The 14,719-nt window shown below is 31.3% G+C and overlaps 1 protein-coding gene across 8 annotated transcripts in view; it reads right to left on the reverse strand.

Moving 5' to 3' along the window:
* ANKRD17 (ankyrin repeat domain 17) overlaps positions 1-14,719 on the reverse strand; it is a 155,295-nt gene that overhangs the window by 107,657 nt on the left and 32,919 nt on the right. The gene's annotated exons all lie outside the window — the stretch shown is intronic.

Below are 14,719 nucleotides of genomic sequence, written 5' to 3' on the forward strand. Positions count from 1 at the left end.
TTCAGAAGACAATGACCATTGGAGAGATTAGAGAAGCTGAAAAAGCTAAAATTTGTAGGGCAGAAAACTGGTGAGAAGAACCTGGAATAGAACCATCAGGGAATTATGACCTAATAACTATAGGAGCTCCTGCAGAGTTGGGATACATTAAGATTCAACTAGCTATAGGAAAAGGATTTCTCTGAATACCTGGGGTATCTGGTACAGAATCCAGAAAGGCCACACATACAAATGAGAAGGACTACTCTACTAGAATACTAGAAAGATGATATAAAAATGCTTAAAATAAGCTTCAAAAGAATGAAGCTTATCTGCAAGTAACCTGCTGGCCAAAAATAAATTCAATACTTTTTAAAGAAAGACAACAATATTCAGACATTTTCTGACAATGTAATATCACAGTGTTAAGCATCAAAGAAAAGTTACTGGACTTGCAAAGAAGCAAGAAATTATGTCGCATAACTAGGGGAAAAACATAAAAAGAAACAGACCTTGAAATGACAAGCATGGAATTAACAGACAAGGACTTTTAAGCTCTTTTAAATATGCTCAAGGATTCAAAGAAAAATGTGGACATATTGAAGAGAGAAATAAAATCTATAAAAATAAAAGATCAAACAAAATTTACATAGCTGAAAAATACAGTATTTGTTATAAAAAAATTCACTGAATGACATATAAAAATTCCTTGGATGAAACTGCAGAAGAAAAGACCAATGAACTTGAGACAGAGCAATAGAAATTATTCAAACTAAAGCATCAAGAGACAAAAGGCTGAAAAAATGTACAGAGGCAATGTTACCTTGTGTAACTGGAATCCCAGGAAGAGAGGAGGAGGAGGGTAGAAAAAATACTTGAAGAAATAATGCTGAGAAATTCTTATAAAGAGAAAAATATAAACTCAAATTCAGTAAGCTCAACAAATTTCAAGCAGGATAAACACAAAGAAAACTGCACCAAGGCATGTAACAATAAACCCACTGAAAATCAATAATAAAGAAAAAAAAAATCTTACAACAGCCAGAGGAAAAAAGACAGTGTGTACAAAGGAAGAAAGATAAGAATGACTACTGACTTCTTATCAAACAGAATGGACGCCAGAAGACAAAAGAAAGATTCTATTTTGAAGTGCTGAAAGAAAAAAATCTTACAACCAAGAACACAATATACAGTTAAAATACACTTCAAACATAAGAGGAAATAGATATTTATAGACAAAATCTTAGAAAATTTTTGTCAGCAGACCTGCACTATAAGAAACATCAAGGAAAATTATTCAAGTGGATGGGAATTCTTCAAATTGATAATTAATAAAACTGGATTCATGTAATGAATATCAGAAATGATATAAAAAATATGTGTATTCCCTTTCCTCATTTAAGAAAATATCTTTAAATAACAACACTCTATTCTGGAGATTCATAACATACGTAGAAAAAATATATAACAATAATCCCATAAGAGACATAGGATAAGTAAAATATACAATTATAAGGTTTTTATATATGAAGCATGAAGTGGTGTATTAGTATATGAAGGCAGCTATAGGTTAAAACATCTATACTGCAAACCCTAAAACAACTACCTAAAAATAATAAAAAGAGGTAATAAAGCAAAAAAGGTAATAAAAATAATCAAGTAAAATACACGAACAGTGGAAAAAAGGAGCAATAACAAATGGGACAAACAGAAAACAACTAGCAAGATAGCAGACTCAAACATAAAATACTGGTAATTACATGCAGTGAAAATGGACCAGATATACTGATTAAAAGGCAGAGATTGACATTCTGGATAAAAAGGCAAGAGCTAACTATTTGCTGTCTACAAAAAACACGTTTTAAATATAAAGACAGAGAGAGGTTAGAAGAATGGAGAAATATGTCTTGAAAACACTAGTCTTAGCAAAGTTGGTAGAGCTATTAATATCAGACAAAGTAGAATCCTGACAAAACGAAGAATACTAGCAAAGATAAAGATGGACATTTAATTACATAAAAAGATCAATTTAGCAAGAAGAAACAATAATCCTAAATGTTTATGTATCTCATAAAAGAGATCCAAAATACAATGCAGCAAAACCCAACAGATTAGAAAGAAAAAACGAGCCTCTCTATAATTACAGTTGAAGATTTCAAAACTCATCTCTCAGTAGCTGATAGACAAGTAGACAGAAAAATCAGCCAGAATATAAAAGACTTGAACATTATTAACTAACATAATCTAGTTGACATTTATGGAACACTCATCCCATTCATCCTAACAACTGCAGTTGTTAGTTATGCATGGAACATTTACCGAAATGAACCATATTTGGGACCACAAAACAAGTTTCAATACAGTTAAAAGAAGTGAAATCATAGTATAGTATATTCTCTGACCACACATAATTAAATTGGAAACCTGTAACATCCCAACATTTTAGAAATGAAACACTTTTAAATGACCCATAGAACCTTTCTCAAAAATAGTTCCTCATCTAAACCACAGATGACCAAAAATGATTTGAGTGACTATTTTCCCAATTCTCCCAGGGATGATATATAAACAGTATCATTATACATGCACACGAGAAAAGAGATATCTTAAGCACTGGAGCTTAATTCTCCCATGAAATTCCAGTTGAGAAAGGCAGAATAATTCAAAGAGGAAATCACAAGAAAAATTATAAAACACTGAGAACAAAACAATAATGAAAATACAACACAGAAAAATTTGTGGTATATACCTGAAGCAGTGCACAGAAAGAAAATTTATAGCTTTTAATATCATAATAGAAAAAAAGAAACATTAAAAACAATAATCTAAGTTTCCATTTAAAATAAGAACAAATTAAATCCACATGAGTAGAAGTCAATGAAACAGAAAGTGAATACAGAAAAATCAATGACATGAAATGAAAATCGAAGTTTACAAAAAATAAAATTGATAGATTTCATATTAGACTATCCAATAAAAAGAGAAAATGCAAATTACCAGTATCAGGATTGAAAGAGGGAAGATTATTACAGATCTTACCATTATTTAAAGAGTACAGGACTATTATGAACAACTCTATGTCAATTAATTAAACTTAGATTGAAATAGACAAATTCCTTACCAGACTTAAAATTACCAGAACTGACCAGAAAAAAAGCTAAATAGCTATGTATCTGCCAAAGAAAGTGAATTTTTTATTAAAAATTTTCCCACAAACAAAACACTGGGTACAGAAGGCTTCACCGGTAAATTCAATCATTCAATTATACACAAGCTTCAGAAAATAGAAAAGAAAGATATACTTCCACTTTATGAGGATAACATTTCTCGACACAAAAACAGTCAAAGGTTTTTTTAAAGAAAACTAAAGACCAATATGCCTTGTGAAGAATAATAATCCTTCATAAGATATTAGTAAACCAAATCTAGCCATATCCAAAAGGAGGTCATACATTATGGCCAAAGGAAGTTTATCCCTAGAATACAAAGTTGGTTTAAAAACCAAGAGTAAGTGAGTGAGGGGGATAGCTCAGTAGCAGAGAGCATGCTTGGTGTGCATGAAGTCCTGGGTTCAATCCCCAGTACCTTCGTTTAAAAAAAAAAAAAAATCCAAGAGTCAATTAACATAACTTACAAAATAACAAAATAAAGGAGGAAACTCGTAAGATTATCTCAAAAGATACAGATAAAACACCTGACAATTCAGTATCTTTTGATAATAAAAATTATTAGCAAACTAGGAATAGACAGGAACATCTCAACCAGATAAAGGAGTTGAGAAAAAAGTATAGATGACATTCTATGAAGACTAAACACTTTTCTCCCTAAGATCAGGAGCAAGGCAATATTGTCCACAGGTCACCAATTCTATTCAACATTTTATTAGATGTACTACCTAGGGCAATAAGGCAAGAAAAAAAAATTAAAGGCATAAAGGTAGGGGAGAAGGGGAGAAAAACTGACTTTACCTGCATAGACGACGATGTATGTAGAAAATTCTACCATCTACCAAAAACAAACAAACAAAAACAAAACAACAACAAAAAACACAACCCTGGTAGAACTAAATGAATTTAGCAAGCCTATAGAATACAAGGTCAATATACAGATGTCCACTGCATTCCTATATATAAGCAACAAACAACTGCTAAATAAAATAAAAAGAATTACCATTTACAGTAACTTTAAAAACCATAAAACACTTAGGGGATAAAGGGATTAGAATATGCCACCCTAAAATATGCCACTTTGGCATAAGGATTATTTTGACTGAAGGCAACTGAGAGACAGATGCAGAAGGAACTCTTCGCCCTGCCCCTTTCTGCCTAGAAGAAGGACATGTATTTCCCTTTGTGAAGTGTTCCCTCCTGCCTTCTCCCAAACCAGAAAGAGAAAAACTCTGAAATACTGGAAATGCCTCTTTTCACTGATGATGGCTCCAACTTAAATCTGCATAAGAAATCTCAAAAATAAATAAGGGGTAAATAAATTTCTTGTCTACCAATTAAGTTTTCCCATATAGTTACCTTCCTACAATTTACTGCCCTAGAAGCCTAAATCTCTTTTCCTTTGGCTAGTCAGAACACAATTTATCACCATTTGTTAAAATGATACGTAACTCCCAAGCCTAACTTCCTCTCTGGGTTTTCAGTTCTTTTCTGTGAGGTCCCCGTGTGCATGTATAATAAATCTCTCCTGTTATTCTGGTATCAGTTTAATTCACAGGTCTCATTCACTAAACCTAAGAGAGTAGGTAAGTTTTTCTCCCTGACAGATAAATTTAACAAAACATTTGCAAGAACTGAACAGTGAAAACTACACAGAAGTTCTGAGATACACTAAAGAAAATGTAAATAAATGGTCATCAGGTGGACCAACATTACATCAGCTATACAAAACACATTTCTAATTCTGATACAGCCAAGAAGCCACAAGCTTGCAACCGCTGTTCTAGATATTCTAAATTTTTCTTGAAACAAACCAGACCACCAGAAAACTGAGTATTCAGACTACAGTACTATTTTTTTTAACCCAACTGAATTTTATCAAGTAAACCGTTGGCTTATGTTCTATAGAAATAGTATGAAGCTTGTTTACTTTTGGAATGCTGAAGAAATTATTTACTACAACAAGCAGTACCTCCAATATAGGGGCCCAAAGAGAAATTTCTTCTAAGACCTAAACTGCACAAAATATATCAGTTCTCCAGATCATCCAGTATGCTTATGGAGCTCATGAATAACACAAACCACAAAACTCATCAAGTCTCCAATTTGGCTCTGGTTGCTAGCTAATTCAATCTTAGCCTAGCAATTACATATTGTATATGCACTTCTGAATACTACTTTTACCTCTGGTCTTAATTTACTAATTTTGCCATTTGTATTTTTACTTTTCAGAATATACACTTTCATAAGTTACTTCAAATTCTTTTGTGGGATGAAATATCTCTTACATAAATACATAAGTACTTTCTTAAAATTTAAAGAGCACCAAGATATCCACATTAAAGAATTTAACATTTAATCAAGAACATTATAGAAACTGCATAATATTTTAAATACACAGTCTTAAATTACTCTTTAAGAGCAGAAAAGGGTAGGAGATAGCCTGAAAGTCTAGAGAAAGAAAACCCTAGGGAAGGAGTATGATTTTGAATAAGGAATAGATGAATGAATAGATGAGGAGGGTAGCAAGTAGACAATGTGAGCAGTAAAAGAGTATTCAAATACAATGTAAAGGCAAATAGTTCAGATTAAATGGTAAAAATAAAGTTGATGGGTAGAAGGATGTCAAATAATAGATAGTTCAGGTACAAAATTGAACTTGGCTTTGGTTCTTAAATGTGAAATAACACAGTAAAACAGGTTATAAAGCTTTAGAAATACATGGGAGATACACACCACTTACTGAAGCCACTATCTTAACAGTTCTAGTTAAGGCTTTTACATCTAGAAGGGATCTTAGAGAAACTGTATGATACAAATTAACTTTAAAGAAACACAAGAATAAAAAAATACTTATTTCAAATAACATATGAAGATTATAAGTCTTAAAATTTCAACTTACTGATCACTTGGGTTGATCTGAGTAATATGACTGACTTTTAGTTCATCTTCCTCATTTCCTGTCTATACCTAACCAAAAATAAGAGTTCAAAGAACTTCTCAAGGGAAAAAGACAAGAAGGTAATTCTTTAATTATACAAATGTAACTCAAATTAAAGTGAAAACCAAGTATTTAATGTGTTCAAAATACAATGCTAAGTCACTGAAGACACCAAGAATAAAACTATTCACAGAAAATCATATAATAACACTATAAGCTCAGGACAATAAAAAGAAAGCCCATTAAATATAATCTACAAGTATGTAAAAATTAATGTCAACATAGTTCAGCATTCTCTTACCTATCATTCTGAAAAAGATATATTCTTTGTAATTCAGAAAATATTTACAAAATGATGATCACCAGCCAAGATTTTTTTAAATGACATATATAGGACTTAATTTTAATATTTTGGTTCTTTAAATAAATAGTTTTACAGCAGAGAGCAACTTTCTATCCACTATTATCTCCATTTACTTTATTTCATTGATAAAACTAAGAAAATCAGGAAAAAGACACTGACAAAGACATTTTGAGAAAATAACAAAATATTGTACAAGTGTGACAAAATATTAAAAAGGAAAACTTTCCAATATCTGTGAACACTTAAACACCAGCACATGTTTTTGGAAAACCTTATACAGTATTTCCTTATGAAATAGTAAGAATTTAGAAACTGTATTTCTCAAACTTGCTTAAACAGTTCATACAAATACATGTTGATATTTTTATGATGACAGAGCATAAATTACAAATGTAGAACATGTGACAAGGACTAGGGAAATGGCAACAAGACAAATTCAAGGTTAGAACCAGTTAAGGATAAACACTAGTTAGACAAATGAGATGGCCAACAAATGAGATCTGTGTGAAAACAAGGAATTAGGTTGGTCACAATATCCAAACATCAAGTAGAGGATCAGAATCTAGACAATCTGTAGCAGGAATAAGAAATCAAAATAAAGTGGGCAACAGGCATCAAAATTCAGAGAAAGAAATTAAATAAAAGGACAGAGACTAAAGAAGGAACCAGACAACAGAAAACACCAATAAGCAGTATAATATTGGCTTAACACTGTTCCTCATCTCAACAGTCCCTTGGAATTTGGAGGCGAGGAGAAGAGCTATAGAATTTGAGAAGTGTAAAGACTGAGATGTGCAGCATGAAAAAATGCTCAATATCACTAATTATCAGAGAAATGCAAATCAAAACTACAGTGAAGTATCACCACACACCAGTCAGAATGGCCATCATTCAGAAGTCCACAAATGACAAATGCTGTAAAGTCTATGGAGAAAAGGGAATCCTCCTACACTGCTGGTGGGAATGCAGTTTGGTGCAGCCACTGTGGAAAACAGTATGGAGATTCCTCATAAGACTAGGAATAAACTTACCGTATGACCCAGGAATCCCGCTCCTGGGCATATATTCAGGAGGAACCCTACTTCAAAATGACACCTGCACCCCAATGTTCATAGCAGCACTATTTAGAATAGTCAAGACATAGAAACAGCCTAAATATCCTTCAACAGATGACTGGATAAAGAAGATGTGGTATATTTACACAATGGTATACTATTCAGCCATAAAAATGACAGCATAACGCCATTTGCAGCAACATGGATGCTCCTGGAGAATGTCATTCTAAGTGAAGTAAGCCAGAGAGAAAGAAAAATACCATATGAGATCGCTCATACGTGGAATCTAAAACAAACAAACAAAGCATGAATACAAAACAGAAATAGACTCATAAACATAGAATACAAACTTGTGGTTGCCAAGGGGGCAGGGGGTGGGAAGGGGAAGACTGGGACTTCAAAATTGGAGAACAGATAAACAAGATTATACTGTATGGCACAGGGAAATATACATACAAGATCTTACAGTAGCTCACAGAGGAAAAAATGTGACAATGAATAGATATATGTTCACATGTAACTGAAAAACTGTGTTCTACACTGGAATTTGACACAACATTGTAAAATGATTATAAATCAGTAAAAATGTTAAAAAAAAAAAAAAGACTGAGATGTGCAGATGTTACTGGCATTTCTCTTTTCCCATGGGAACATGTGATTTCAATCTCAATTTCAAAATGAAATTGTGGCAAAATCATAGTACATGTTAATACAAGAGAAAAGTATAAAGTAGATTTTAAATGACTTAATTTGCTACTATGCAAAGGAATCTGAAACAGCTTAATCTTTGGATAACCAAAATATATATTATCTTAATCTTTTTTTTCATTTTCATAGACAATACAAAACAGAACTAGTCTCAGAGAAAGAACTTCTCATGACTGAATGAAAACCAGCTAGCATCTCTGATAGGATAGAAAAGATGCCTAAAAGCCTTCAAATTAAAAAATTCAAATTCGACAAATACTTCATATATTTGTTTCTACTTGCTAAAATGAGTATTCAAGTAGTTATAATTTATAAACTCCTTTCCTAATTATTCAGAATTATAACACAAGACATTTGATGGAATTTACAAACCCATTTAGGTTTTAAATTATTATCTTTATCAAAATCAAAAGTGTTACTTACATAATATAATTCTACAAGCAAAACCACTTTCCAATTACTTCTAGCTTCTTTCACTCACTATTTCACCTGGGAGTACTCAGAATCCTTTTTCATAAGTTCTGAATGACTGATCTAGGGCTTATATATATTTATATTTATACATTAAAAAAATATTTTTCCACAAAGTTTTTCCTACTTCTTAAACCTGCTATGTTGTAGTTGAAGGACAGAGATACTTTAGAAGGAGTGACAAAAGAGATTAAAGTAATTGGGACCATGTGATAAATTAAGAAATTTGACAAAATGGTAAAAAGAAAACATATGGGTCAAATAGACTTAAGTCTCAATCTTAGTTTCACACTATTAGTGATTGTAAATTTGGGCAATATACTAAGCCAGTGGTTATTCAAGTGTGGTTCACAGGATTCATGGGAATCCTCAAGACTCTTTTGGAGGGTCTGTGAGGTCAAAATTATTTTTATAAATTTAAAATGTTATTTGCCTGTTTTACTGTGTTGACATCTGCCCTGATGATATAAGTTTGGCAGGTAAAACTATTGGCCCCTTAACACTAATCATAAACATAGCACAAATCATATTCTTCTCTACCATGCACTCATAATTAAACAGGGGAAAAACAGGTGAGTTTCCACTATGAAGTAGTAAAAAAGTACTAATTTAAAATTTTTCAACCTTATGTATATTACTTTTTAAAATTCTGTGTGACAAAATGGGAAACATTTCTGCTGCAGTCAGTAATGTAGTTGTCTCAAGAAAAACACTTGTGTAAATGTGAGTTAGCTAACAGTTTTTGAATGGAACACAGATATCATTTTCAAAGAAAACAACTCACTTTCTTTGTCATCAGTGATAAATTCAAGCTTTGAAGTATAAATTAGAATTCTGGAACTTCTATCTGGCACTAAATATGACAGCTTTCCAGGTTTTTACTTTTCTAAGGAGATCAATAATTATATTAGCAAATACTATTTTTTGACATCGTAGAATAAAATGTAGCAATATTTGTAAGTCAGTAAATCAGTATTTTCCAATTGACCAATGTATGAGGCTACAAAATCCCACACAAGTAAAAGATCTATTCAAAATGCACAATAAACCAGTGGGTTTTAATTGAACAAAGTTTAGAAAATTCATTTATAATGTTTCAGATTCCACACTGCAACTAACCTCCAGGAAACTACCATTTGAGTAGTTTTAGGAGTGGTATCAATCAAGAATATCCACAATTATTAGAAAGTGTTATTAAAATATTCTTCCCCTTTTTTAACCCTCATATAAATATGATTACATTTTCTTCTTAGACTTCCTCAAAAATAATGTATAACAGAATATAAAAGCAAATACGTGAATCTAGTTATCTTCCATTAAGTCACACTTCAAAGATATCCGTAAAATATGTAGAACAATGCTACTTAGTTTTTTTTTCCTTCTGGAAAAGTTATTTTTTTAAATAAAATTATAAAACATATAATGGTACAATTCCTCCATGTAATAACTTAAATTTTTAATAAATTGTAACTAACATATTCAATTTCTATTGCCGCCATAAAATTATGTGGGCATCCTATGTACAACATATATGTATATTTGCAAATATAGACAGTTAGTTAGAAGTGTGGTTCCATCCAAGACCAATATTAATGGCCAATATTAATCTACCCACTTATGGAACCAAAAGTTATCTCACAGACATTTATGAACACCTGAAAGGCCTTTGTCTTGGCAAATTTGGAGGCCATATACTAAGCCAAACCAGTGGTTAAGCAGGACTTTGACACTCAGCAACTTTGTAGTGATCAAGTCACTTCATACCAGAATGAGTTCTTCAGTCAAGGCCCCTAATAATTCAGAACCAGCAGAGTGCCAATGTTGCTACAAGCATATAGAGGTAATACATGATGTAGACCTTTCCTAATGCATCCTCCACAGCATGTTCCACATTAACCAGTAGACTATGTTGGATTAATGTGGGACTAGTGTCATTTGGACACTCTGCCTTTACTCTCATGTGACAGTAATAGATTATTTCACATACTTCTATATCTTTTTGCAAGCTGTTTGGAGCCTTCATACTCCACTAAAATATCATTCTTCTTTACAGGGATTATTGATTAACCTAAGTGTGCCTTTTAGTTGTTTTTTAATACTCCCCTACACATTCTCCAAAAGTGGGTGTGTGAAAGCAATGTTCCAACTTCTGCCCCTCCCTTCAAGATAGACTTGACTTTCAAATTAAGAGTATTCATAATGCATAATACAGCAGGAACACAAATGAAGAGTATATGTAAGCATATATGAGTGTGTTGTATGAACATACACATATACACTATGTATAAAAATATACTGATTTAACTGGTAATAGACTTATCTTTATGGATAAAAAAAAAATGGAATCCAGGGAAATTTCTCGACATTCTGATACTCAGAAATATGCATAACAATTAAATAGATAAGCATAAAAAGATAATCTAAAGGAGCTTAAAGAAAACTACTTGCTTATTAAAAATTCAGAACACTGAAAACATGGGTTTCAAAGTATTCAGATGAACAAATGAAGTAAAATACTAATATTCAAATACATATCCGTACACATCCTGAATTCAAGAATGTTTAAATACCAATGACACACATTCTACCCTCTAAATTTTTACTTTTGTGAAGCAAAGTTAGCTGGACTAATCTCATTGAATTTCAAATGCGTAGCACATTGAAGGTGCTCAATAAATACTGGAGTGAAATTATAAGATTCAGTTTGCCCAACATGTCTAATCTTTTTAAAACCTCTTAGTGAACGGAAAATGCTACTTTTATCAATTCGAATAATTTACATATTTAGCTAAATTTTTCTGTCTCTAGATCAACTTATACTTATGTCCTAAGAGTAACTCCTCCAATTCTTGCTAGTGAAAAAATGTCACCAGTGTTATGCTAACTATATAGATATAGAACTTTACAAATAAATCCATGGAAGACTTAACCGATATAATATATAAATGATGTGCATTGCATAAGCCAATATACCTTACAGAATAAAAAGAAATACAGCAAATAACTGTTGAAAGAATCTACTTCATGGAGATTTTATATCATCACTAAAAATAATTTTTATGATAAATAGCAAGTGGATTTCTTCTGTTTGAATGAAAACGCATTATTTACCACTAGCCCACTAGCCAAAATTAAAAGGAAACACTATCTCTATTATTCTTTTAAGCTTATTTTATTAAAAACTTTCTAACGTTAAGATAAATACAGAGCAAGAAATGATTCCATAGTAAACCTACTTAATAAGTCTAAACCTGACCCTTTAAAGTTACACCCTAAAGGGTTCAGCCAAATCTTCAACCCACTGTATCTCTAAGGAACAACCATAAAGATTTGGAGCTTTTAGCTTATATATTACAACCTGCAAAATCAACTACACATAAAGCTAGAAACCCTGGCTCTAGATAACAAAGGAACAAGATTAGGCATGAGAGTTATTATACTTAATATTAAAAATATTTTTATTTTCAAAATAATTGCTACTCTTCTAAAGCAAAAATGTATCAAATGCTATATGCGAAGAAAGAATGTTTAATTTAATTAAAATTAAAAGACAGAAGTATTTGAGAAGTATTTGTAAAATTTCTCATTTCTAAAGCAATCCTTACAGAAAACAACTAAAACTAGTTCAAGCAGAAATAATAAAACTAGAATATACAATAATTAAGTTTCTGAAACAGCTTCTCATATGTTTCATATTTTCATATAAAAAATATATAAACAGCACTTGGTTGCACAAATTTGGAATATACAAAAAAAAGTTTGGAGGACTTTTTCTTCTTTTTGAGCTTTCTAAGTACTAAGATCCATTATTACATATAACTTAGAGGAAGAACATCAAAATTCTAAAATTACAATTATGTCTCAGCAAAAATAACATAAGCAATACAAAAAAAGAGAGATATTCATATAGGCTCCTAGGCCTTTTCTATCATCTGTATTTGACCATTTTCTTGAGCATTAGTTAAGGTGGGCAAAAGGACAAGAAACATTTTGACTACTTTGGTTTGGAGAAGATTTTACTGACTGGATTATCCAGATAATTAAAATAACCAAGTTATTCTATTAAGTCCATTACCATTACTGGATAACTGAGAAGCAATCATATAAATTGGTATCAGTCTTCTCGTTTTATTATAAGTTTAAGTAACTTACAATATTTTAATTAAGATGTTGGTTATCATCTAAAAATTTAGGTTAAATACACACAGGTATATATCATAAACAGTCACCAATTAAAAGGCAAATGACAGCATTATTAGAATTGAGCTGCACTAATTCACTGATGATACTGATTTTAATTTTCTTTTTATTAAGATTTAAATAAAAGTACCTTTAAAAAATGTATCGTTCAAAAAACCAAGTTAAATTCAAAGGCAGAAAAAACAGAAAGAATCCAATGTTTAATGTAAATAAACAAATTCACATAAAACTCCAGATATTCAATAAATAAAATCATAAAGATGAATATTATGGTGACAAACTTCAAATAGCTCAATATTAGACACAGTAATAAAACTGTCACTGTGGTATATAGATGAATTTCATTATTCATTACTGGACATTTATACAAGGAGCTAACCCATTAAAATTTTTTTCTAGAAAGCTCAATGTATAATATGTATCTATTCACTTGCAATATGAGGTACTTTAGAAAACAGTACATTTAGCTTCAGAGTTAGCAAGTTTATCCTCTTTAAACTGTTATTGTTAGCACCTGGTCATTGTGAGTACTTTTAATTTTGGAAAAGAAGTATATTTTATTACCACCTGGAAAATTTTCACTTCTAGTCTGCCAATAACTGACAAATACTCAGTTAAATCAAATAATACTAATAAAGAGAAAATTACTCACTTAGTATGGTTTAATGTGACAGGTATATAGGAACCAAATTGAATATCAGGATGAACAATTAAAATTACAGAGGTACAATAACCTTAGTAACTAACTAGTAACTATGAACAAACTAGGTAATACAAAATCTTAACATGATATTAAACAAGTTTAACATTTTAGTGGAAATAATGAAAAGCCAAATTTTAAGATAGCATTAGAAAAACCTATACTTAAGGCACAAAACTATGTACAAGTGGGTTCTCCCCAGAAAATAAATAAGACTTCTAAAATCTGTTATATGCTGAAATTTTAAGTGACCAAAGAAAATGTCAAATAAATTTACTTAAATCTATAACGCACACTTCTTTTAAAATCTAAAGCAAAATTTTTAAAAAGCAAACAAAAATGTCCCACTACAACTTTATAGACTCGTTTAATCTGAATCACTAAATAGTCATGTGACTACTCCTAATTAATGAAGTTCTTTGATTAAAGTATGTATCACTATTTCTAAGTAGATAATTCACCATACCATTTCTAAGGAAACTCACTAATAATATCAAAATTTAAAAAAAAAGAGGAAAAGAATGGAAATTAACCACAGAATTCTACTCAGACAATAAGATCTTAATAGAGAAGAAAAGAGTATGTTGGCAGGTGTCTGCAAGGAGCTAGATAATACAATGGAATCAGTTTTCATTCTGCAGAACAACCATGAGACTTGCTGCAATGTCAGCTCCAAGCACACACTGAGGGACTCCAGAAAATGCTCATTGATCATGCAGCACTTTATAATGCGCATAGGCTTTTTTCTTCTGTTAACCCCGCCTAGCTTTCCTTTGCAGCTTATTCTCTCAAGCCCTCTCTTCCCCTAATAAAATCTCTTCCTGAAGGTAGTAAAATATTTAATAAGTTATCTTAACAGTCTAAGTATTAGAAATACCACTCACCATAATGAAACCATCATGAAAATTAGCCAGTTTTTTCCTTAATGAGGGGGAAAAACACTACAACCCCAAAAATAAGAAAATAGGATTTAAAAATCTATACCTATAAATACAAACGTCTGATGGTATACTACATCCAAGGCCAAAACCAATTATAGTTCCACTTTGACATGTATTTCCTTGAACTGATTTATACTCAAATAGGTTCTATAAAACTAACACAAACAGGAAAAAAAGAAAATACAATTTAAAA

This window comes from Camelus bactrianus, chromosome 2 (assembly GCF_048773025.1).
Source record: "Camelus bactrianus isolate YW-2024 breed Bactrian camel chromosome 2, ASM4877302v1, whole genome shotgun sequence".
Taxonomy (NCBI): Eukaryota; Metazoa; Chordata; class Mammalia; order Artiodactyla; family Camelidae; genus Camelus; species Camelus bactrianus.